This window comes from Triticum aestivum, chromosome 6A (genome assembly GCF_018294505.1).
Source record: "Triticum aestivum cultivar Chinese Spring chromosome 6A, IWGSC CS RefSeq v2.1, whole genome shotgun sequence".
Classification (NCBI taxonomy): Eukaryota; Viridiplantae; Streptophyta; class Magnoliopsida; order Poales; family Poaceae; genus Triticum; species Triticum aestivum.
In genome coordinates, this window is record NC_057809.1 from 227242913 (window position 1) to 227268987 (window position 26075).

General features: G+C 44.6%; 1 pseudogene across 1 annotated transcript; it reads right to left on the reverse strand.

Annotated features, from left to right (window-relative positions):
* Positions 1–6211: 6211 nt before the first annotated feature.
* Positions 6212–16187, reverse strand: LOC123127344 (serine/threonine protein phosphatase 2A 55 kDa regulatory subunit B beta isoform-like; annotated as a pseudogene). Its single transcript, XR_006462323.1, has 14 exons — positions 15838–16187; positions 13806–13909; positions 13632–13727; positions 12952–13071; positions 11656–11856; positions 11386–11477; positions 9668–9786; positions 8743–8866; positions 8462–8585; positions 7869–7937; positions 7692–7783; positions 7519–7596; positions 7064–7131; positions 6212–6974 (listed from the first exon to the last, which is right to left on the reverse strand). The product of XR_006462323.1 is annotated as a serine/threonine protein phosphatase 2A 55 kDa regulatory subunit B beta isoform-like (transcript).
* Positions 16188–26075: the final 9888 nt, after the last annotated feature.

Here is a 26075-nt window from a genome sequence, read left to right on the forward strand (position 1 = left end):
ATGGCGAACTTTTAATCGAAGCAAACCCAAGGAAAAAGCTACTACATGGATCTACTTATATAGAAGTAAGGGGTGGCGGCCAAGGAGGTGGGAGGACGTCTCAAGACAGCCTAAAACTAATCCTAGGTCATACAAGGCCAATGGGCCCAAGTAGAGGTGACGTAACACCTTTGGACTTCTAGTTTGACTCGGATTCCGCTGCAACATCAGATTGTTTCGTCCATTACTCAGTGCTCTAGATGAATTTGAAGGTGAATCCAATTGGGTTGGAAAGTGCACGAGATCTATTTTCCAACAAAAAAAAGAATCACCCAATTCAGAGTCCGGATGAAAAAGTTATTGACGTTTTGAGTCAGGTATGTCTGTGCAGTCCGAATCAAAGTCCAGAACATGAGAGAATTGGACTATATCTTCTCTTGGGCCAAAAGTAACGTGAGAGAACTTTTTGAACAGCAAGTAAACATCTCTTTCTCCCTTATCTTCATATGTGGATTGTACAAATGTTTCATACACCTGCAATTAGACATGGCACAAAAGTTTGTGAAGTATTTTTGTCTTGGATGACATAAATAAATTATTGCATAGTTTGCATTAGAAATCACCTCACAAATATATATGTATGCAATATTTTTGGTCGTATTGAAGGTATTCATGTCCTCATCAGAAGTATTGGAGCATCTCCAACAGCCGCGCTATATAAGCGTCGCGCTGAAAATTTTAGGTTTTTTGCGTGCGCATAACTGCCCCGGGAGCTCCAGTGGAGGCACAAAAATTGCGCGCGCGGCATAAGCAGTTCAGCGCGCGGTCCAAAACCCCATCGCGCATCGTTTATTTGCTGCGCCCGCTCCCGCGCGCTGCACACTCGAGCGCCCGTTCGCGTCTTCCACCTACCCCGACCTAGGCGCTAGCGCGCCGCTCGCACCACCCCATTTCTTTCGGCGACCATTCTGGCACTTCCTCGGCTATGCTCGTGCCGCCGCTGCTTCCTTCGTCTCCCTCTAGTCGCCACCGCCCCTCGTGCGTGCCATTCCTCCGACGAAGAGCGCCAGGCCGCCCACTGCCGCTCGGCGCCCACAAGGTGTTCGACAAAACGCTTGCAAGTATGTATTGCTTCAACTTCACATTTTTACATGGATTTGGTGCATGTTGTTTGTAGTTTTTATAGACTAGTTTAAATTGAACATTGTAGATGAGTTCGTCATATGATTCTTCCGAAGAAGAATTTGATATTGAAGAGGAGGAGGATCTTGCAGTGATCCTATCTACGCACATCAACAAAAAACCGAAGCACGGTGGTTCGGTTATGGGTCGGCAGAAAATTTGGAGAGATAAGATCGATGCCGACAAGAGATAGATGGGGCACTATTTTGTGCATAATTCCGTGTACCCCGAGTCATACTTCCGGCGCCGGTTTAGAATGAGCACCGAGTTGTTCAGGTGCATTGCAGATAGATTGGCGAGCCATGATCGGTTCTTCAGCAAAGGAGGAATGTCGCGCGAGAGCTTGAGCATAGCACCTTTCAGGAGGTGACAGCCGCTTTGCATATGTTGGCATACGGTATTCCGGCTGATCTAGTTGATGACCACTTGGCCATGGGTGAGAGTCAAGCCATCATGTGTGGCAAGCGCTTCGCAATCGAAATTGTGCAAGTGTTTGGCCAGGAGTATTTGAGATCTCCCAATGATGAAGACGCCGCAAGGCTTTTGGAGATGAACAAAGTTTGCGGGTTCCCAGGTATGCTTAGCTCAATAGATTGCATGTATTGGAGTTGGAAGAACTGTCCTAAGGCATGGCATGGCCAATTCCACGGCCAAAAAAGGGATTCCACTATAATCCTTGAAGCAGTGGTCGATCAAGAGACTTGGATTTGGCATGTTTTTTTTGGAATGCCTGGATCTTTGAATGATATCAATGTTGTTAATCGGTCACCACTCATGAATAAGATTACAAATGGTGAACTGTCATCGGTGCAGTTTGTAGCAAATGGCCATACATACAACTATGGCTACTATCTTGCGGATGGCATCTACCCAAAGTGGCAAACATTTGTGAAGCCGTTGAAAAAACCGAAATGTAAGAAAAAAACTTGATTTCCACAATGCTCAGGCGGCGGCTAGGAAAGATGTGGAGAGAGCTTTTGGAATTTTGCAAGCCCAATTTGCCATTGTTACAGGACCGGCTAGATTTTGGGATCAAAAGATGCTTTGATACAACATGCATGCTTGTGTGATCATGCACAATATGATCATCAAGAATGAGCGTGGCCAAAATTTATACTACTCTCAGTATGAGCTCTTGGGACATCCGTGCGAGTGCGGCGGAGGGCTGCGAGGGTGGCCTGATTTGTTGCCTCCTATCATGCCATTCAACGTGTTGAAACGCATGATGATCTTCAGAAGGATCTTATCGAGACGTGGTGGACATAGAATGGCCGACAAAGAGCATCATGATTTGTATGTTTGATGTTGTATTGTTGAACTATTTGTTGTATTGCTAGATAAACTATTTGTTTGAGTTGTAATAATAAAATTGAACTATTTATTGTTGATTTATTTTATTTGTGTTTGATCTTTTTGGTTCTGTTTGAAGTGCATATATTGTTTGTGCTAGAGTGCATGCGCAGTTTTTTTGCAGCAGCTACTGGAGCGGCTCGTGCGCGCTATACTTTCCAGCGGCCGCTGAAGCAAGTGCTCTTCGCCACGCAAAAACTCACGACTACAACATTGTAAACGATTTTTTAGCACGTCACACAGCTGTTGAAGATGCTCTTAGGCGTAACAAGCTCCGACGACCTGAGTCCTCTCTCCAAAGGATCATTCGGTTGGGCCAGCAGTGATACACCCATTTGGCTGAACATTGCCAAGCCTATCCAGTTGAATATCGGAAACATGCATCCACCAAAATCTCCAAATTATGCATATTGCCGAGACTTCCATTTGTGCTCCCCTTCACCAAAATCTTCAAATCTATATCTATATCTATATCTATTCTATATCTATACCTACTATTAAACAAAGTGATATTCTTAGTTTCGTCCCGCGTAGTGCGGTAGGTCATTAATATTACCTGGGTTCGCACGTCTCCTGATCGAGCACACGATCGAGAGTCCTCCGGTCTCGTATGGGCATTTCCTATTTGGCGCCTATGCGCTGGCCCATCTATGCGCCGGTTGACATTTTCTTTTTTGAAAATTCTGTGAACTTTTTTGAATATATATGAACTTTTTAAAAATTTCAACAGTTTTTTTGTAGGTTGATGAACTTTTTTGAATATCGATGAGCTACTTTGAAATTTGATGAACATCTTTTTGAAAATGGATGAATTTTTTTATTTATGAACTTTTTTAAGTTTAATGAACTTTTTCTAAAAATACATGAACTTTTTTTGAATTTCTATAAACTTTTTTCAAATTTTATGAACTTTTTCTAAATTGGATGAACTTTTTTTCAATTTGAATGAACTTTTTTTCAAATTGATGAACTTTTTTCAAAATTGATGAACCTTTTTTAAAGATACGAATCTTTTATTTAAAATGGATGAACCATTTTTCTTTAAATCTGTAAACCTTTTTTGATTTCATATTTGTATTTTCGTAACAAAAAAATAAAAAAATAAAAAACTGGGACAGACGCTAGTGGGCCGGCTGATGCTAGCAGCGCTGCAGGCGCCGGATCGTTAACGGGCGCCTGCAGCGCTGCATAGGAGCTCCCTCTCATACATCCCACCTTATTATATCCAGCAGCGTACACCTGGGCCAGGTTTTGCTGTTATATATGGGCCACTAATTGATCTGTGCAGCCCCACATACCTTAAAGTGCCAGCCAACAGAGTTAGTGCCAATGCCTAGAAAAACAGAGTTAGTGCCACCTTAGAAATAGAATTCCTTGTCACCGAGGGCGTCACCGAGAAATAGAATTCCTTTATTACTCCCTCCGTAAACTAATATAAGAGCGTTTAAAATACTAAAATAGTGATCTAAACGCTCTTATATTAGTTTACAGAGGGAGTACTAATTAATAGTCCCATCCTGTCTCTTTACAGAAATTCTACCAACTTATATACCTTCGTAAATTGCAATAGTCACAAGCCAAGGCACAAACAAGAAGTGGAGGATGAGATATGGGTCCTATGTACACTACAAAAAAGAAGAATTAACTTAGCTATAGCTGGATCTGACAATAAGAGATATGGGTCCTATGTACACTACGCGGAAGAAAGAAAGTCACATAGTCATATATGACCAACCAAAGAGAATTTATTTAAAACAAAAACATCCTACGTGCTCACAAAGGCAGCTTAAAAAAATATCCTAAATTGATCTTTAGAGATGCATTATTGATAGGAAAACGTTTAGAATCAGTCGGATGAAAAGTTTCTCGCGTGAGCCGCTCTCTCTGCAAACCACGTGTCGCTGGGGGGGGGGGGGGGGGGGGGGTGCCAACCGCTCCCTTCCCCTTTCTCTCGTTGGTCACGCGGCAGAGGTGAGCAAGCAGCATCACTGCAGCGGAGTAGGGGACGACTGTCGACGAGCACCGCACGAGGTCGCTGAAGCTCCGCCATGGCTGCTTTGAAGTGTCACCGGAGCTGCATCCCAGCATTACCGTGTTGCATCGCTGCTTCGCTCGTCGTCGCCGCGCGCTGCGTCGCAGCAGAGGAGGTGACGACCGTCGGCGTCGCCTGATTCATCCTCGCTGGAGCACCGCGCGAGGTCGTTGAAGCTCCGACATGGATGCTTTGAAGAGCTGCCGAAGCTGCACCACAGCACCCCCGCGCTGCATAGCAGCTTCCCCCATCGCCGGCGCGTGCTACGTCGCAGCTTCCGCCATGACTGTCGTGTGCTGCGTAGCAGCGTTCGCCGTTGACGTCGGCGCTCCAATGAAGCGCGCCCGGGGCTTCAATGGAGCGTCGTCCGGGTCGTTGGAGCTCCGTCGCGGCTGCAATGGAGCGTCGTCTGGGTCGTTGGAGCTCCGCCGCGGCTGCAATGGAGCTTCATTGGAGCTGCAATGAAGCCCTCGTCGTCGGCCACCGGTGCTCCAATGAGCCACGTCGCCGGCCCCGGTGCTCCAATGAATGCCACCGGCGCTGCAATGAAGCCACATCGTTGCCGGCCACCGGTGCTGCATTGAAGCCACGTCGTCGCCGGCCACCGGTGCTGCATTGAATCCACGTCGTCGCCGGCCACGGGGTGGTTCTTCTACTCTGCAGCAGTGCTGAAGCGGCGACACTGTTTGGCAGCAACAGAGAGGGCGGCCAGGGGGATGGTAGGCTGCTAAGTGCGACATTTGGGTTTGTTGACTCGGGAGGAGAAAGACGAGAGCGGGCTGATGTGCTTAGCCCATCTATGGATGAATCGGAGGACTACGGACCCAACTGATTTTCAGAGGAAATAAGTCGGATGATTTGTAGCAGCGGCCTTATTGATATGCATTTTTTATGCCGCAGTGCGTGCGCAGCCACCGGGTAGAAAAAAATCATTGGAAACTTGAGTATGGTCACAACCAATTTTTTACCTCGGATGGTACCATTGCCGCGCTAATGGACGCGTTAATTTTTTGTACCAGTGCAAGTGCAACACATGGGCATATGTGCTAGTCATGCATATATATTGTGGAACAAATATCAGTGGACGGCAATTTACTCCAAAACACTGTCACTATCCTCAGGAAAAACATCCTAAGGATTCCAATCCTACAAATAAACAAGGGTTTGTCCTAGTTATTGCACATCTAAGCAATCAAATCACACTACAAAGAAAAAGAAAAAAGGCAAAAGTAAATGTCTGCATGAATCTTCATGTAAAATTAATGATACATGACTTAGATATGCAATACTTAGGGCACATCTAGATGTGTTTTAGCAAAACTGAATAAACAACATACATAAAGAGAAAAAACATCATGAAAAAAATTACTCTGTAAACTTAATACTCCCTCCATCCCAAAATAAGTGTCTTAAACTTAGTACAATTTTGCACAAAAGTTAGTACAAAGTTGACACTTATTTTGGAAGGAGGGAGTATATAAGAACGTTTAGGTCAGTACTATATAAGAATTCCAATACTACAAATCAAGTGAAGTGTGTACATAGAAAAAAAACAAATATTCTTCTGGCAAGGAGCTAGTCAGAGTGTCCTGGCATTACACTGTAATAAAATTGATGCATAATCTAAAGAGGATTGCAAAAATGCATAGATATTGCACAGGCCAGACATGAATACTCAAGAATTCATATCATTAGTTGTGAGTTTTGCATGGCAAAATGTAGCATATACAACTTATAGGTCACAGCCGATCACATGCAGCAGGAGTTGAGTCACACCTGCAAACTTATTGTAAGTTTGGACCACCAACAAAAGAACAAGGGGGGAGAACTACAAGTCATAATTTATGTCCACAGATGTTTCACCGTTGGTGACAGCAGATGGTTAACCCTGGCTAGGCGGCATTACATTACATTTGAAGAGAAGCAAATTTCTTACATCCACAGTAAGCAGATATTTCCTGTGACCAAGTGAAATTAGAATCAGACTTGCTATCTTCTGCTCTGTCCTCCAACTGCTGGTGTTTTGGCTACACATGCAGCTACAATCATATCTTGGGACCCAAAAACTTTGGTGCGATTAGAATTTGTGTTTCACATTTACTAAAGAATCAGAAGGAAATAGTCTGCTATGCTTGGAGTTGAAGGATATCCATCCCGTGGGTGCCAACCGCCTCTTTCGACCCCAATCACGGAATTGACGACAATGTCCTGCACCATTTCCCTGGTTGCATGTGCAAGGCCCAAGCTTTCACATTGAACAAACCAAAAACAGTGAATCTTCTCTAGCACATTCCCTATGCATAATACATGTACAAGCTATTCCCAGCAGCACACGCAATGGAATCCTCAGTTGGGTGCCACGCAAGATGGAGTAACTTTGTTGAGAAGTCATTAGAATTCCCATTGCCATCGGCTCCTGCATTTTCACCCCCTGTGCAACATTTGCACAAGGAGAAGTAGGTCAATCTACTCTACCTATGTGACAGAAATAATCAAATCTATGATACAAGAGACACTTACCTCTCCTCACAGCACGGGTCAAAGAGGTCAGGGTTCTTGTAGGCCTTGTTGGATTAGCAACCTGACGCCTATACAGTTTTCAATCCCAACAAATGAAGAAATAATTAGCCAGGTTTAGAAAACATAATTTATGTTAGGAGTGTGGGTCGGTGAACATTGTTGTGTTTATACCTACTACTAATTGGTCACTGTTCACCTATGTCGAGTATTTGGTAATCCCACCAACTTGGCATATGAATCATAAATGAAACATATAGAAGAAATCTAGGTAGCTCCAGAATAGCAGGAGAATAGGCAGTGCCATATTGAACTAAGTGAAGCATAGAACTATGTCGGATGCAAGGTGCTTATGAATTATGCACAAATTGGACTAGCCCATGTCCAAGTAGAGTATAACCGTTCATAACAACATAAACATAAATAAATAAATAAATAAATCAGAAGATATGGCATACCTCATAGGGTTTCTGCTTGCTTCTAAAGTGGTTGCCTCAGTATTTCCAGGAGTACAACCAAAAACACGGAATAAATTACTACAGTAGAGCACAACAAGAAGAGTACAAGTTAGCATACATGAGTTACAAATTCAACAATGGCTACCACCTTTTATAGCTCATAATGATAATACCTGTAAGAGCCAGTAGCAAGACGATGACCATCCCCACTCAGACAACATTCAAATTTGTCAAAGATTGAATCGTTTTCATATAGATCGCAAAGCTACACCAGATGAGATCAACACATCATTAGGACATAAAAGGTCTTGACGTTGCTACTTTGCTATCATTCGGATGAAAAAATTCACCTTAGGCCTTAAATGTTCATGAACTTGGAAAGTTGCTACTGGGCCTGAATCCATGTTGAGATCCCATAACTGAAGAAAAAAAAAGGATATTGAACTAAAGATACAAGCAGCAAATCACTTTTTATCTAAGAAAGCAAACTGAAAACCAAAGGATCCACAACCCAGAAATTCCAATATTCATTTACTTCAATATATCATGCAGAAATGTTGGAATCAACAGCATGACATACAAAATTTACCAAGAAGGTTTCAGATTTCCATGTTACTAGCCAGTCAGAGTGAAAATCGGAACTTTACAATAAGCTATTGTTTACTTATACAAAGTCCAAAGAAAATGTTCTAACCCTGTATTTTAAAGTTACTTAGAAACGGAATAATAGTTGATGCAGACAACCATCAATTTAATGCAGCTTATCCATAACATAAAAAATGAAAGCAGTATGCCTCAAAGACCAGTGCATGATGAACACGTCGACAAGATATTAGTATCAAATCAATAGTTTGATTTCTTCAGATAACTTTTGCATTCAATTTACACAAGAGAGCAAAAGGCCAGAAAGACTCAATGAGTAGATCGTAGATAGATCACAAACCTTGAGAGTCATATAATCACGACTAAGAATATGCCGTCCATCCCTTGCAAACTTTATATCTGAAACGGATGCAATTATCTCCGTAAAAAAGGATTTTGATCCAGGTGCTTCATGCTCCTCAAATCTGTACAAGATGGTACCAATGAATTAGAAAATAGTTTGTGCAAAGTTTAATTGAATAATTGAACTTGAAATGTTTGTAATCCTTCAAACTCTATTGAGAATTGCCCTCTAAACAAGGATAACTGTTACATCAGGAAGTGCAAGGGGTGATTACTAACAGTTTAGAATGGTTGTCACACAGTGCTGATTGCCGCAGGTCAATAAGCCTGATAGCGCCCTTTGAGCTACTATAGGCTAGTGTATTACAGTGAGTTGGATGGAACTCCGCACATGTAATCACCTCTGAAATTTCACAGAAATATAACAAGTGATGCGTATTACCACAGGGAAAAGGAAGAGGAATAAATAACTGACGTGACAGGAATCATATCGGACATTAAAAAATAATCACATACGGATATTTAAAATTAACAACAAAGACCAAAGGTATTGCACTATGAACCAAGAGAAAATATTGGGAAATCACAAATTCAAGATAAGATAGCTTTGTATCTGAGCAGCAACAGCTGATGCAGACTACTTTGTTTTTTATTTACTTGTGGTTTCCTATACATCAAGAACTACTATGATCTGTATTTCTAGAAATCACATGAAAGCTGCAGACTATTAATCACAAAGAATTGCTAGCTAGGATGCCAACATATAGCTACAGAGTGACAAATCATCAAGAATTTGGTAGGTGAGAAAGTATAGGAATTGCCTTTCATCCCATCTTCCTTATCCACAATGCATCAGAGAAATTTTGACCCCACTCAAAGATCTAATTGGTATATACTGATGCATGCTTGTTGATCCAAGTTCCAACAATAGGCCATACAGATGATTTAATTTTTTTTTTGGAAAGGAAAAGGGACTACAAAGAAAACTTGGAGGCCCTGCATAGAAGGTAACTCCTGCAGCGCGGCAACGCTTGCAAGGTAAAAAGGTCTGTGATTTAAACAAAAGGTAAAATTACCTGATCATGTTTATATTTACGCATCTTACCCCGCTAATAGAGAATTATATTTCGTCCACCAGTTAGATAACACTGCATGCTTAACATATAAATTAACCAAATAGTTCTTATTGGACTGGCAAGCTTACCAGTTAGATCCTCCATGTTTGCAGGCTTCACATCAACAATGTTAAAGCTCTGACTGTTGATTTCCAAATTCCACAGATTAATTCGCAGATCATCTGCTGATATGAATGTCTCGCCATCACTTGAAGCAAAACAACATGAGAACAAGATATCAGCATAATGCACGTGCATTGTGTCATTCATAAATCAACCAAGGCATATAAATATATTAGTTGCAGAAAGCCAATCATATCAAGTCATCCAAAGGGCAAACGGAATTTAAATATAGTGCCCCCTGTTAACCATAACATTATTTTACCATATGAACATCCTTTGATTGTGTCTGTAGACACCAATACATAGAGTACATGCACATGGCACATCTGAAGGAAACCCTTCATAATAAGGGGTAATACAAACAGGTATAAACAGCTTATATATCATGTATCTAGCAGTATCAACTTCTCAAGACTTCTGGATTACATGCCAGATAGTACACATTACCCAAAGTGATGGCCAGTGTTGCCACAGGACAAGTTTATATGCTATAAACATGGCATGTTTCTTAGGGTTCAATCATGATAACCTTTTACTACCTCCGTCCTGGTTTATTGGTCCCCATTGTATTTCGTGTCAAATTTTGACCATAGATTCAACTAACAAAATGTTCATGCATGTCACCAAAAATTATATTAACTATGTACAAATACGGATCCAAGGATATAATTTTTGTTGGCATGCATTAACATTTTGTCAGTTATATCTTTGGTCAAAATTTGACACAAATTACAAAGGGGGCCAATAAACCAGGATGGAGGTAGTAGGCCATATCACAATTTCTCAAGAAATGCACGAAACAGAAAGGTTAATATTTGACAACAAGACAGAGTGTACATTTGTTATGTATGTCATACATGGCCTGCCGAGCACCAAGTTAGGGAAAGGGTCCCCATGATCTCTCAGTTCGGAAATTTATCTTTAAATTAGGGATATGTCTTTTAGCTTGAGCCGTAAGCCAATTAGAGATAATATACATGATTTGTTACTTAGATTAGATTGTTAGGCCTCTACAAAAAGAGGAACCCCTACAATGAATAAAGCGAGCAAGAGTTAGAAGAATAGTTCTATCTTGCCTCACAGGGGCGAGAGCCTCTCCCTAGGCCTAGTATACGACAACATTACCTACATAATGTAAAAATAACAAGCGACCCAGGCATCAATAATCATGCCCTAATGGCCAAGTATGGATTACTCTGTAAGATGACAGAACAACTTGTAGAGGACATGGAGATGAAGAAAAAACATGACACAATATACTAGCCAGACCTTCAGAAGGAAAACTAAAGCACAACATGGTGAACATCTATGAAATGAAACTGTGCAACAATACTAAGAGGCAGGTGGTCAACTCATAAGAAAACAATGATAAATAAAGGTTAAAGCACCATGAAAGAGTATAATTTATGTGTACACAATAGTCATGAGAACAATAAACTCTCGCTCGATAACACAGAGAAAGCTTAGGCAGCTTTCTAAATTGGGAAAGAATATGAGAAATACGGTGGGAGTAGTTTCCACATTAAACAGAGAAAAGAGACAGAAAATAGCAAGGGTAACAAAATAATAAGACCGAGTGAAGGGGATATGTAAGCAATGTAAAGTCAAGAGCAAGTAAAACAAGTACACAGATTACAAAATCTTACAATTTGACCAGACATCTATAACTCAACAGGAAGCTAACCTATTATTTGAAATGGAATTGATATGGTAATCATGGGCGTGTGCATATACACGCCGGCATCTAGCGACAGGGTTTAACTCTTGGCCTGTAACCTGCAAACGAAGTAAATGAAACTTATCAGATTTGTTAATTGCAACTTACATACAATTTGCCAGAAAGCTTACAAGTGTCTTATCATGAGAAAAGATACTGTACTTATTTTAAATACATGCATTACTGCTGAATGTACAGAACTACAGATGTTGGATAAAATGGGTTAAGTACAACTACCACAGGCAAACGCAATGATGCATATCCCCCAGGAGGGAATGGCAGATCATTGTTTGCACAATTGTATGACTTTTCTGAGGATCCTCCATTAGGAAGACCTCTAGAGCTACTGGTACTCGAACTAGAAGTTGTCCCATTGTCTGCACTCTGGGAAGTATCCAAATTCATTACTGAAATCCGTTTCACTTTTTTGTCTTGCACCTGCAGATATATGACAAAGCAGTAAGGCACCAATATCACACGGACTGCCCTTGTATTTGGCAAGTGCAAATGGACTTTTTATATAAAAAGGCAAGCAATGGTATTGAGAATTATTAACAATGTAAAGAAGAAACTGAATACTTCATTTGTATTCAGTTTCTTGTCGTGCGGCTGCAGATATAACAAAGCAGTAATAGATGTCGAATTGATTGCCCAGACATCTATACCAATATAAAAGGAGCGAGTTGTGGAGATCCAACATATCTCACACGGTCAACCACGTCTATCCAATGGTCTATGTTGACCCGGTGTTTAGCACCCTCCCCTGATTAATAGTATACCTAATATCAACATCAGCGTCAACTAATTGATTATATACTACCTAATATCAACGTACAATTAAGATCTTGCCAATATTAGTGTCTGAGGCAATTAATATATTGCCTAATATCCACTCAGAAAAAACATTGCCTAATATTAATGTGCATTGCATGTACACGGTTACTGGTTTGACAAGTAGCAATGAACTCTATACAAAAAGGCAAGCGATGGGATTGAGAATTATTAACAGTGTAAAGAAGAAATTGAATACTTCATTTGTATTTGTAAACAATCATAAGTATAAAACAATATTTATCTATGTGCATTGCATGTACACGGTTACTGGTTTGACAAGTAGCAATGAACTCTATACAAAAAGGCAAGCGATGGGATTGAGAATTATTAACAGTGTAAAGAAGAAATTGAATACTTCATTTGTATTTGTAAACAATCATAAGTATAAAACAATATTTATCTTGATCAAACAAGCCAGCATAAATGGAAAAAATAGGCTTACTGTAAATCCACCCCTAAGGTGCCCAACAGTATTTGGTACCCCCCTCCGTCCCATGATATAAGACGTTATTACATCCAATATACTCACATATCCGATGTAACAACATCTTATATTATGGGACGGAGGGAGTACATTAAGCAATGGATACATCTTCCAAGCATGACATGGCTAGAGAAACACTAGTGAAGGAAAAATCTCATGACCAGAAGAAATAAATCGAGCAAGCTTCTGATGATCAGTACTTGATTTATACATACCTTCCAGTACTTGATTGTTTTGTCATTTGTAGACAAGATAAAGAGAGCATTGTTGGCTGTTTGGCCCCACTTGATCTTGTTGATTTTCTCCTCTATTTCCAAACTCTTTAGGTAATCGAACTACATAAATTACATATACGATCAGGAAAAATCACATTTCAAGGATATTACTAAGCAATAGTTTCATTTAGAAGATAACATGCAATAGCAGTATAAAAATGATTTATGTTGCTTTTCTGCTGGCAAGCTTATCCTGCAACTAAAACTAAGAAATACTCCCTCCGTTCCAAAATAGATGACCCAACTTTGTACTAACTTTAGTACAAAGTTGGGTCATCTATTTTGGAATGGAGGGAGTACTTTACAAAATGTGTACTGGCCATCAAAACAAAAAGGACTGCACACATTCTAAATGTGTATGATGACAATTTCCTATGTCTACCGTACAAAGTGGGGGAAACACATTATGCAGACATGGTATGATTTCATCCAAGTTCTGTCACAAACTTTTAACTCCAGTCTCGCTGGGGCACAAGATCTCCAGAGATTTAACACAAAATGAAAACATGCAGTCAGATTGGATATTTCCTTGTTAAAAAAACCCCAAACTGCATGGGACCTAAGATGCTGGAGACATATAGAACATGGTAATTTACGGCCAAGGACCCAAAGCAGCATACCTCAGGTTCATGACTCTGAAATTCAGTTTTATAGCGGAACTCAGGATGCCTGGGCACCGAATAATCTTGTCTCTCAAGCTCTGTCCGACTGGCATTCTGCATATATAGCTTTAGTTTATGGGCACAATAGATTTAAGCAAGAAAGCAACAACACTTGGATGGTGCGGTACTTACACCCCTGGCATCAGTTCTTTCAAACAAAACTACGCGTCCACCCCTATCACCAGTGGCAAGATGATCACCAGATTTGTCAAACTCGATTGCAGAAATGATGTCAACTGAAACAACAAATTTAGTAAAAATATAAATATGACTTGGCAGACTACAGTAAACCAAGAAAATCATATTAAAGTCAATTGACACAACCGTCTACTAAAATGAACGGAACCACATGTATCAGACAATTCAGATTGAAGAGATGAATTACCGTATGTTAACTCTATACACAGATGGTAAATCTAGGACTAAGCATTCAAACAAGTTTATGTGTTTTGAACATTCCTATAAAGGAACCAAACATCATGGATGCTGCTGGGAAAAAAATATGCTTGGTTATCTTTTGGCAAGTGATCAATTTCTCCATCACTGCAAAGAATTGGAGTGTATTCTACAAAAAGAGCTCCTTAATAGCAGGTATTGGAAACATGTTAAACATGTCCCGGGTAACTGGGTTAGATAAACAGGGCTGGATTCTGTAGGACTTCTAGTTTTGTGGTAGCAATTCGTTGAAAAGTGGAGCGAGAGCTTGTTTTGGTAACAATTAACCAGAATATCAGAACTGCGTCATATTACATACAAACGGGTTGTCTACAGATCCTTAGGCCACGCTTGGTTCATCGTTTCACGGATGATTACGGGTGTAAAACATCCAGGCGGAAAATGAATACGTGCTTCTCGGAAACACCCGCTTGGTTGGTTGTTTAGATCCAGAAAAAACGGGCCATTTTGTGCCTCCACCTGGAAAAATAATACACACACCTCCCACGCTCCGTTTTCTTTCCGTCCAGTTTTTATGGTTACCCAGTTTAATACGGATGGAAGTGGTTACAGGTGTAAAATGAATTCGGTGGAGAAACGACAAACCAAGCGCGGCCTTAGGTCGTGATAGTGATGTAAGGCTGCTCATAGAAAACTATGGCTAAAATTAGAGCAAGATGTACGAAACTGAACTGAACGACTGCAACATTGACCTCAAAGGAATGCATGTCAAAGACTGAAATTGTGTGTCGTGTCTATATCTTGAAAATATAGGTACAATTTAGGATACCACTATGGTCAATTTTTAACAACCCTACAAATGGCAACATAGGGCCTATGTATGATCTGTTACAAAAGGCATAAAAAGATATACCTCGCTGTTCCGCAAAAGGCATAAAAAGGTAGAAGCTGTAACATTCTTTATGCTGTACAAACTAGACCTGCTTATGAACCCTGCGTACCCGATGCCAAATGCTGAAGATAATTATGGTATGGCTTAGTCACAAAAGGACACCACACTCACTCACGGCTCAGAAGCACCCAGTACACATTGTTTGCGCCCAGTTCATCTGCCAAAGCTCGTAAATTTATTGTGCAGCCATCCCAGGGCCTAGAAAACAATAGCGCACCCACGATCCCCACATGTCATCAGTTCATCACACAAAAAGTTTTGGACTTTGAACACGCCACCCACATGCCATGCTGTAAAGCGCCAATAAATACCCTAAGCGAATCCACCAAGCATTCCTAGTTTCCTCCCGTCAACTCGACTCACCGGCATGGAGGCAACGATGCCTAACAACATTACCAGCTACCACGTCCAAAGCCTCCCTGCAACAAGAATCAATCCTACGAGAGGCACATCCAAGCAGCAAGGCCTACTGCATGAACTGACTGATTCCCGCACGTGACGACGTTTAGCTAAGCACCCGACCGCCCGTAATAAATTGTTGGACATTTGGCCACGAACCGTACTAGATCGCCGAGAAACACGATGCAAGAAGTAGAACGCCTGGAACCAAGCGCTTGGAACCCAAATCACGGCGAAGCCTCCGCCTCGATTCGCAAAGGGCGCCACCGCCCGAATCTAGGAGATCCCCGCATCCCTTGAGTGAAATGCGCGGCCTTCAAGGGGTCGCGGCGGCGTCAAACCCCCACCAGCGAAACTGGGTAGATCTCGCGAGGCGAGACACGAGTAGGGAAAGCACGGGAGCTGCGGCAGCCTTACCTTCCTGCACGTCCTCGCCAGCACCGCGCTCGCCGAAGACCTGCGCGAACCGCCACTCTAGCGGCTGTGGCGCCGCCGCCTCCGGGCGGTCGTCGGGGGACTTGGGGTCCATGAGCGCCGCCGCCGTCACGACACCATGGAACGAGGATCTCGGCGGCGTCGGCGGGGTAGATCGGGAGGGGGAGGATGGTCGGTCCTGGGAGAATGGGGGAAGACGGCGACGGAGATCGAGGGGTAGAGACGAGGTGAGGTGCTGCAGCCAAATGATGTGGAGAGCGAGTTCCAGGCGGCCCCTGCGCCCCTGTATTGCTCGCGCTTTTCTGCCTTTCCTGTCTGCGGGGAGGAGGCATTTCGCGTTTGGTCCCCCAAAAAGTACGAATTTGCCGTCCAGTTTTCCTTGTTACATGAAAACACTTATCTTTCTCTCCTTATAATTCTAGCTTCGCCACCTCCGTTCATCGAGCGAAGTCGTGGCGCCTCAGGCCGCCGGTGGCCCCTGCACGCACTGAGCTACAGTGTCATGTCTTGATCATTTCAAATGGCTGCTAGATAGTCCCACACTCTAGGGACTGTCGGGCTGCCCCCGACGGTCGAGGCGTAGTGGTGGCTCCAAGCGCTCTCGTGCGCAAGCATGGCGGCTGCGACAAAGGTGGCTTCTTGACGGTGTTAGCGTAAGTTTAATCATTTTGCGCTAGCCGGTGTGTCACGCTTGTTTCATATGTAAGAGCATCTTCAACAGCCGCACGAAACAACGCGCGCGGGGTAAACGCAGCCTTTAGCGCGCGCGGGGCGTTTTGCCGCGATCCGGCGGCGGCGGAAAAACCACGCGTGCGAAAATCGCTTGCGCGCGCGGAAAGGCGCTAGCTCGCGCGCCATCTTTTGCGCGCCGCTTCCGCGCGCCTATAAAGTGCGGCGCACGCCACGCGCCTCTCCACGTCTCCTCTTCTCCTCTTCCTCTCTCTCTGTCACGCGCCGCTCCAGCGCCCCGTCACCGACGCGCCTCCGCCGCCCCGCCACCGACGCGCCGCCATGCCGCCGCGCCGCCGAGGAGCGTCCGGCTACTGCGGCGTCCGCCTGCGCCCCAACGGCGGCTACTACGCGGAGATACGCTCAGGTGATCTCCGGCTCGGCCTCGACACGTACGGGACGGCGCGTGAGGCCGGTCACGCGTACGACGCGGCGGCGTGGCGCCTAGGCCGGCCGCGCGGCCAGATGAACTTCCAGAATGTCTACACGCTCCAGCAAGCGCTCGACCGTGCCCCGCCGCTGCGTCTGAACACGGCACAAGACCGTGCGGAGCACGCCAAGCGGCAGCGCCGCCTCCTCGTCGCCCAGGAGGACGAGCGGGTCATGGCGGAGTGGCGCCGCTGCCACCCGGAAGACGTCGCCTACGAGCAGTCCTACTGGGCAAGGCGTCGCGAGGAGGACACGCGAAGGCGCCGCGAGGCGCGGTTGGACAGGCGTCGGCGCAAGGCGTTGGCGAACGCGCAGTCCGATCTCGTTGAAGCAGGTGGGCAATCGTTCTTCACGCCGGATGATAATCGGTGGTTGGACATTTGGCTGGATACCTCGGACGACACCGCCGAGGAGGATGACGATAGTGATGATAGCGACTTAGACTAGTTTTTTTATGCAATCTATCTCGTGTTTTATCGTTTGTTGTTTTTAATTATTATGCATTTTATGTTTCCGATGTAAAATACCTTTGTATCGTTAAAATCTATGCAATCTATCTATTTTTCAATAGCCTAGAATGAGCACGCGCGCTGCTTTTTTGCGCGCTGCTGGAGCGGGCGCAACGCGCCGCGCCAAACCAGCCGATGCACGCGTGGCATATGTGTTTTTTGCGCGCGGCGCGACCGACGCCTGTTGGAGATGCTCTAAGGCGTTAAGTGGTCGAATACAAGTCAAAGGGCGCTGTCAAATAGGTGTCACGAACCTGCCTGCTATTTATATTGGCATAAATAAAAAGTGTTTCTAGAGCCCCATATGATCTTTGGTGGCTAGCACCAAAATAAAGGGCACTAAAATTTATGTCGAGTTTATTTCAAATCCAACGCTAGTAGGTGAAAACAGAGGATGGTGACCCCTCAAAATGAGAAAAATCAAAGGTCATATTGAATTTTTAAACTATTAGCATGTTTCTCAAGTTGGCGGACGTGATTTTGGATCGAGCGTGGATGAGGATCAGGGCGTAATTGGGATCCATGAGAAATTTCTTCTTCATGGGTTAAAGATAATGCCAGCTCCCACGATGAACTTTCCCCTGTGCCTTGGGCTTCTCCTATTGTGAATCCTCCAACGGCTCATCGATAGTGCAGCGGCGAAAGCCACAACTAGCCATATTGGTTGGAGTGTTCTCGACAAAGTGGAGGTGATCACCGGTGCTAATAAGTTTTACTGGTTCGATGGGCATCGCTTCCAGTGTCTTGTTCGCCTCTTCTTCCTCCTCCTCCTCCTCTTCATCTTTGAATGTCACCTCATCTGGTTCCTCCTCTGATGGAGAATCGCCGCCCTCAGTGTGACATGCCCTCTCCCACTTCGAGCCACGAGATGAATCGTGGCCTTCAAGTCCACGGTCCTCCTCCTCCTAGGAAGAGGCTTGCCTCTCATCCCACGAAGGGGTCATGTCTTCTCTACACACTAACTTAAAGAGGTCTAATGAGATTGGTTTTGTTGTTTGTGAGGAGGAGGGAGGCCATGGAGCACTATATAAGAAGGTTAGTGAAAGTGCAATCATGCCATTAATCATATTTTCATGTTGATGACAATATACATATAGGGGACTAATCATGTTTGCCAAGTATATCACAGGTTTTAGTCTCCGTGGAATCATGTGTGTGGATTGTGGAGCACATATTTCTATATTGCTCAAGAATGAAGAAACAAAGATAAAAACTTGGGATTTTTTTGGTTTGTTCTCGAGTATAGGGATCACGCACTATTAAGAGGGGATCATCGGGACTCGTGAAAGATTTGCTCAAACCCATTGTTTCTTTAAATGTCTTTCACTCACATCACACAGCCATGTCACACATACACCCAAAGAACATCCCTGGGAGGTTTCCTCGAAGATACTTACTCCTTATGTTTCAGGAAAACCACTTGGTATCTGGCTCACAGGATGTCCAGCATTTACCGGACGCCCGCTCACACGCTGCTCACCGGATGTCCGACATTTACCGGAAACCCGGTGTATCTTTAACAAAAGCAATCTGGCGGATTTTCGGTCCCCATAGAAAATTTGGTTCATCCTATCCAGAGCCAAATTGGCGATCACCCGGCCTTCTCCGGATGTTCGGTCCTGGCCCATGGATGTTCCGCTGCGTCCGGAAATCCGGTGCAATCTCAACAGAGCCAAATAAACGGAATTATGTTCTTATCGAAAATCCGGTGTATCCTATCCAGTACCGTTTTAACGGATTTCCAGTACTCATCGGATGTCTGGTGCCTCCTGAGACACCGGACATCCGACCAGTACCTAAGCCTGGGCATTCGGTTAGACCAAACTGGTCGGTTCGGTTCCTCGGTTTATTTAGAAAGTCGGTTTTTAAAAATCAATGTCCAATCGGTTGTTTGAGAAACTGCTAACCGAGAGTCGGTGCACTGAGAGTTCGGGACGGTCCTTGGTTTTAACTAAACGAACCCAAGCTTGTTCGATGGTAGGCATTACTTCCTTAAAATCACTGACGAAAGAATCATAGGAAAGAAAATTGGACCCTATAGGTAAAAACATCTCTTGTATCCTAACCAACTTCTTGTGAGGACATGAATTTCCCTAAAATAGGCCCCACCAGGATGGTAGAGGAGATACCTAAAGAGAACAGGAATGCAACTCCAATGGACATGAGAGACACGAAGGAAGGGAACACATAAGGAGCTGGCTGGCAAGCGGCACGGCAGCCTTCACCGTCGGCCGGGAGATAGGAGAGATAGCAGGTGTGACGACTAGGTTAGGAATGGGGCATTGAGTTTCCTCGCGTGGGGCTGGGGCCCGGGGGTATGAGATCTGGGACAGTGCGATTATTTTCTTACGGATCCAGTACAATGCGTTTAATGCAAAGGGTATTGGGCCACACGAGTTGATGGTCTTTGCTAGTAGTGTTGGGGATCTGTACATAAACCGGTTGAAATATCGTGGATGTCGCCTAGAGGGGGGGTGAATAGACACTTTAAAATAATTACGATTTAGGCTTGAACAAATGCGAAATAAAACTAGCGTCTAATTTGGCAAGCACAAAACCTAAAACAATTAGGCTCACCTATGTGCACGAACAACTTATGCTAAGCAAGATAAACAACTAAGTGATAGTAAGATATATAACAAGAAACACTATGACTATCACAAAGTAAAGTGCATAAGTAAAGGGCTCGGGTAAGAGATAACCAAGGCACACGGAGACGACGATGTATTCCGAAGTTCACACCCTTGTGGATATATGATAATCTCTGTTTGGAGCGGTGTGGAGGCATAATGCTCCTCAAAATGCCACTAGGTCCATCGTCTTCTCACGCTCTCACACAATGCAAGATGTTGTGATTCCATAAACCATTTTATAATGAGACATACCCATATGATTTTTATATGATGTTCTATAAGCCCAAAGTGCATCATCTAATTTCTTAGACCAATTCTTCCGGGACCTATTGACAATCTTTTTGCAAAATTAATTTTATTTCTCTATTGCTAAGTTCAACTTGACCACTAGACTGAGGATAATAGGGTGATGCAATTCTATGGTTAACATTACTTGGCAAGCATTTTACGGAAAACACCATGAATAAAGTGTGAACCACCATTAGTCATTAATTATCTAGGGACTCCAAACCTTGGGAAAATAACTTCCTTAAGCATTTTAATAGAGGTGTTTTGATCAGCACTACTAGTTGGAATAGCTTCTACCCACTTAGTAACATAATCAACAGCAACCAAAATATATGTATACCCATTAGAGAAAGGGAAGGGTCCCATGTAATCAAAACTCCAAACATCAAATGGTTCAACAGCAAGTGAATAATTCGTAGACATTTCTTGACGCTTACCGATGTTACCTATTCTTTGACATTCATCACAAGATAATACGAACTTACGAGCATCCTTGAAAAGAGTAGGCCAATAAAATCCAGACTGTAATACCTTGTGGGCAGTTCTGTCTCCCGCATGATGCCCTCCATAAGCCTCGGAGTGACATTTCTGTAGGATTTATCCATGTTCATGCTCAGGTACACGATGTTTAATAATACTATATACTCCTTTATAAAGATGCGGGTCATCCCAAAAGTAATGTCTTAAATCATAGAAGAATTTTTTTCTTTTGTTGGTATGTAAAGCTAGGTGGTAAATATTTAGCAACAATGTAATTAGCATAGTCATCATACCAAGGAGTGTTATAAGAAACATTTATTGCAGCTAACTTCTCATCAGGAAAACTATCGTCAATAGGTAGTGGGTCATCAAGCACATTTTCAAGCCTCGACAAATTATCAGGCACGGGGTTCTCTGCTCATTTTCTATCAGTGATGTGTAGGTCAAATTCTTGTAGCAAGAGAACCCATCAAATAAGTCTAGGTTTAGCATCTTTCTTTTCCACAAGATATTTAATAGCAGCATGGTCGGTGTGAACAATTACTTTTGAATCAACAATGTAAGATCTAAATTTATCACAAGCAAACACCACTGCTAGAAATTCGTTTTCAGTAGTAGCATAATTTCTTTGAGCACTGTCTAGAGTTTTACTAGCATAATGAATAATATTTAGTTTCTTATCAACTCTTTGTCCCAGAACAACACCAACATCATAATCACTAGCATCACACATAATTTCAAAAGGCAGGTTCCAATCGGGTGGTTGAACAATAGGTGCAGAAATTAAGGATTTCTTGAGTGTTTCAAAGGCTTCTAAACAATCATCATCAAAAACAAAAGGAACATCCTTTTGCAAAAGATTTGTAAGAGGCCTGGAAATTTTAGAAAAGTCTTTGATAAATCTCCTATAGAAACCAGCATGACCTAAGAAACTACGAATACCTTTGATATCTTTAGGAAATGGCATTTTTCTCAATTACATCAACCTTAGCTTTGTCCACTTCAAAACTGTCGTGGTTCTAAGACTGATAGTAGAATGGGGGTAGGTATGAGGAGGCAAGATCTTAGCCATGGAGTAGTTGTACACACGAGTTTACGAGTTCAGGCCCTTCTCGGAGGAAGTAATAGCCCTAAGTCTCGATGCCCTGAGGCGGTCGACTGGATTATATGTGTGTGTGTTTACAAAAGATGCGAACCCCAGACTTGGAGGAGGGGGTGGCTTATATAGAGTGCGCCAGGACCCCAGCTCCCCTCCATTATGCGGGGCTTAATGTACATAAAGGTGGAGCGTTACAGGTAACGTCCGTATGAAAGTGTTATAAATGGTAGTTAAGGCTATGAGTAAATGTCTGACCGTTGTTGTGTAGAGTGGCTTCAGATCTTCTGTTCGTCGAGTGACTTCTGTGATGGTCGAGTGACATTGATTCTTCCGAGTGGAATGTCTCTGGCCGAGTGGATGATGGTACCCTTTGAATGCTGATGGCTTTAAGGTGATGTCCTTGGGGAGGTAGTCTAGGTCAGGCCTATGACCCTACCCTTTGTACATAGCTTCATCATTAGCCCCCGAATGGTTCGGGGCTTGAGTGGAGAAGGAGTTGAGAATTTCTCCGATTCATTTTTTGTGCTCCGGTAGTGACTTATCGTGACCAAGCGAACAACCATAATGATATCAACTCCTTTTCAGTCGCCTTGATCCATTCTTGAATCTGTCGAGTGAACTTTACTGTGATGTCTTGAGTATTGGTATGGAGAAGATATTCCGTCTGACAGATTGCCCTGCTGCGCGCGGATATCATGGGATTTGGATTTTGGGGAAGCACGCGAGATGGGGGAGGCCGCAGTAATCGGAAGGGATTAGGTGCAGCCGCCTCGATCACTGTGCCACCTTTTTCGCCATGTACCTCGCGCGCGACTATTGCGGGATTTCATTGGGTCATCCAGACCCACTTAGCCACTCGGAAGCGGCCCCATATAAGGCGTCGGGCCGGGGTTTTCTTTGAATAGTGCGTCTTCATTCTTCTCTTTCCCTCTCAGTTTTCTCTACTGCATCTGCTCCTACTCCAGCGCCGCCGCCCCGTTCGAGCTCTGCTCACCACGATGGGGAAGAAGAAGACGGTGGCATTGGAGCGCGCGAAGAAGGCGACAATGAAGGCGAAGGGGAAGAAGTCTGCCCGGGGCGGATCTTCTTCGAGGGCCGGCCTGCCGCCAGGCTGGATCCAGGGCGGCTGGATCCGCTTGACGATCCGTCAGGACGACATCGACGACCTGGTCGAGGGGGCACTGATCCCCACGAATCGGCGCGACTCCCAGGGAACGAGACCGAGCCGCAGCCACAGGAGGGTGAGCGTGTTCTCCTCGCCACTCACGTCGACCATGGGTTTTCCTTGCCTCCCCACCCTTTCTTTTGAGGTTTTTAAACTTCTTCGGGGTGCAACTTCACCACTTTACTCCGAATACCATTGTGTACCTCGCTGCTTTTGTGTCCATGTGTGAGAGCTTCCTGGCCTGTTGGCCACACTGGGGCTCTTCAAGCACATATTCACATGTTGTTCTCAGTCGGTCAAGAAGGCCAACCCGAGTGATTAGAGGACGCAAGTGATTCAGATGTGCGGGGGGTCTTGGGATTCATATGAGGAGTAAAAGTACTTTCCCAGCCATGATCATTCCTGAGTCGGTCCGAGGGTGGCAGTCGACTTGGTTCTACTACAAGGACCAGCCGACTCCCGGTCAGTCGACTGGACTTCCCCCCTTTTCCATGGCCCGAGTGGAGAAGCCCTCTGCTAAGACTGACAGTAGAATGGGGGGTAGGTATGAGGAGGCAAGATCTTAGATATGGAGTAGTTGTACACACGAGTTTACGAGTTCAGGCCCTTCTCGGAGGAAGTAATAGCCCTACGTCTCGATGCCCTGAGGCGGTCTACTGGATTATATGTGTGTGTGTGTGTGTGTGTGTGTGTGTGTGTGTGTGTGTGTGTTTACAAAAGATGTGAACCCCAGACCTGGAGGAGGGGGTGGCTTATAAGAGTGCGCCGGGACCCCAGCTCCCCTCCGTTATGCGGGGCTTAATGTACATAAAGGTGGAACGTTACAGGTAACGTCCGTATTAAAGTGTTATAAATGGTAGTTAAGGCTATGAGTAAACGTCCGACCGTTGCTGTGTAGAGTGGCTTCAGATCTTCTGTTCATCGAGTGACTTCTGTGACGGTCGAGTGACATTGATTCTTCCGAGTGGAATGTCTCTAGTCGAGTGGATGATGGTACCCTTTGAATGCTGCTGGCTTTAAGGTGATGTCCTTGGGGAGGTAGTCTAGGTCAGGCCTATGACCCTACCCTAGGTACATAGCTTCATCATTAGCCCCCGAATGGTTCGAGGCTTCAGTGGAGAAGGGGTTGAGAATTTCTCCGATTCAATTTTTGTGCTCCGGTAGTGACTTATCGTGACAAAGCGAACAACCATAATGATATCAACTCCTTTTCAGTCGCCTTGATCCATTCTTGAATCTGCTGAGTGAACTTTACTATGATGTCTTGAGTACTGGTATGGAGAAGATATTCCGTCTGACAGATTGCCCTGTTGCGCGTGGATACCGTGGGATTTGGATTTTGGGGAAGCACGTGACACGGGGGAGGCCGCAGTAATCGGAAGGGATTAGGTGCAGCCGCCTCGATCACTGCGCCACCTTTTTCGCCACGTACCTCGCGCGCGACTGTTGCGTGATTTGATTGGGTCGTCCGGACCCACAGGTCAGCCACTCAGAAGCGGCCCATATAAGGCATCAGGCTGGGGTTTTCTTTGAACAGTGCGTCTTCGTTCTTCTCTTTCCCTCTCAGTTTTCTCCACTGCATCTGCTCCTGCTCCAGCGCCGCCGCCCCGTTTGAGCTCTGCTCGCCGCGATGGGGAAGGAGAATACGATGGCATTGGAGCGCACGAAGAAGGTGACGGCGAAGGCGAAGGGGAAGAAGTCTGGCCGGGGCGGATCTTCTTCGAGGGCCGGCCTGCCGCCGGGCTGGATCCAGGGCGACTGGATCCGCTCGACGATCCGTCAGGACAACATCGACGACCTGTTCGAGGGGGGACTGATCCCCCACGAATCAGCACGACTCCCGGGGAACGAGACCGAGCCGCAGCCACATGAGGGTGAGCGCGTTCTCCTCGCCACTCACGTCGACCGTGGGTTTTCCTTGCCTCCCCACCCTTTCTTTCGAGGTTTTTTGAACTTCTTCAGGGCGCAACTTCACCACTTTACTCTGAATACCATCATGTACCTTGCTGCTTTTGTGTTCATGTGTGAGAGCTTCCTGGGCTGTCGGCCACACTAGGGCTCTTCAAGCACATATTCACATGTCGTTCTCAGTCGGTCAAGAAGGCCAACCCGAGTGATGAGAGGACGCAAGTGATACAAATGTGCGGGGGTCTTGGGATTCAGATGAGGAGTAAAAGTACTTTCCCAGCCATGATCCTTCCTGAGTCGGTCCAAGGGTGGCAGTCGACTTGGTTCTACTGCAAGGACCAGCCGACTCCCGGTCAGTCGACTGGACTTCCCCCCTTTTCCATGGCCCGAGTGGAGAAGCCCTCTGCTTTGAAAGTGATCCTAGAGGAGAAGGCACAAGTGAAAGTGTTGGTTGAGCGAGTAGTTCAGCTTGTTCGTGACGGGGTAACCGGTATGGATCTGTTGGAGGTCTTCCTCAGGCGACACATCCAACCCCTTCAAGCTCGTGACCATTCGATGTGGATGTATTCGGGCACCGATGACACCACTCGGATCCATCCAGAGGAAGTCGACAATGCCACGTTGGAAGGGTGGCTGAAGAGCATCACTGGCAACAAGGACAACCCCATGGGATCTCGGAGGATTCCTCCGCTCAACAACTCGTACGAAATTGACAAGGTATGACTCCAAGTGGTCGAGTGTCTTCTTGATTTAGCAATTAGCTGTTTGCTGTTATCCCACTGTCTCCTATCTTGGTTGTTGTCTTCTAGGCCCTGACTGAGATGTACTCGATGCCCAACGAAAAGCAGGAGCAGGACCCAGAGGGGGAGGCGAGTGGAGGTGAAAGCGGCGAGTGGCACTCTGACAACGAAGAGGACGAGGACAACGACGACCCGAGTGAAGAAGAAGAGGTCGACTCTTCTCCTCATAGGGAAAAATGA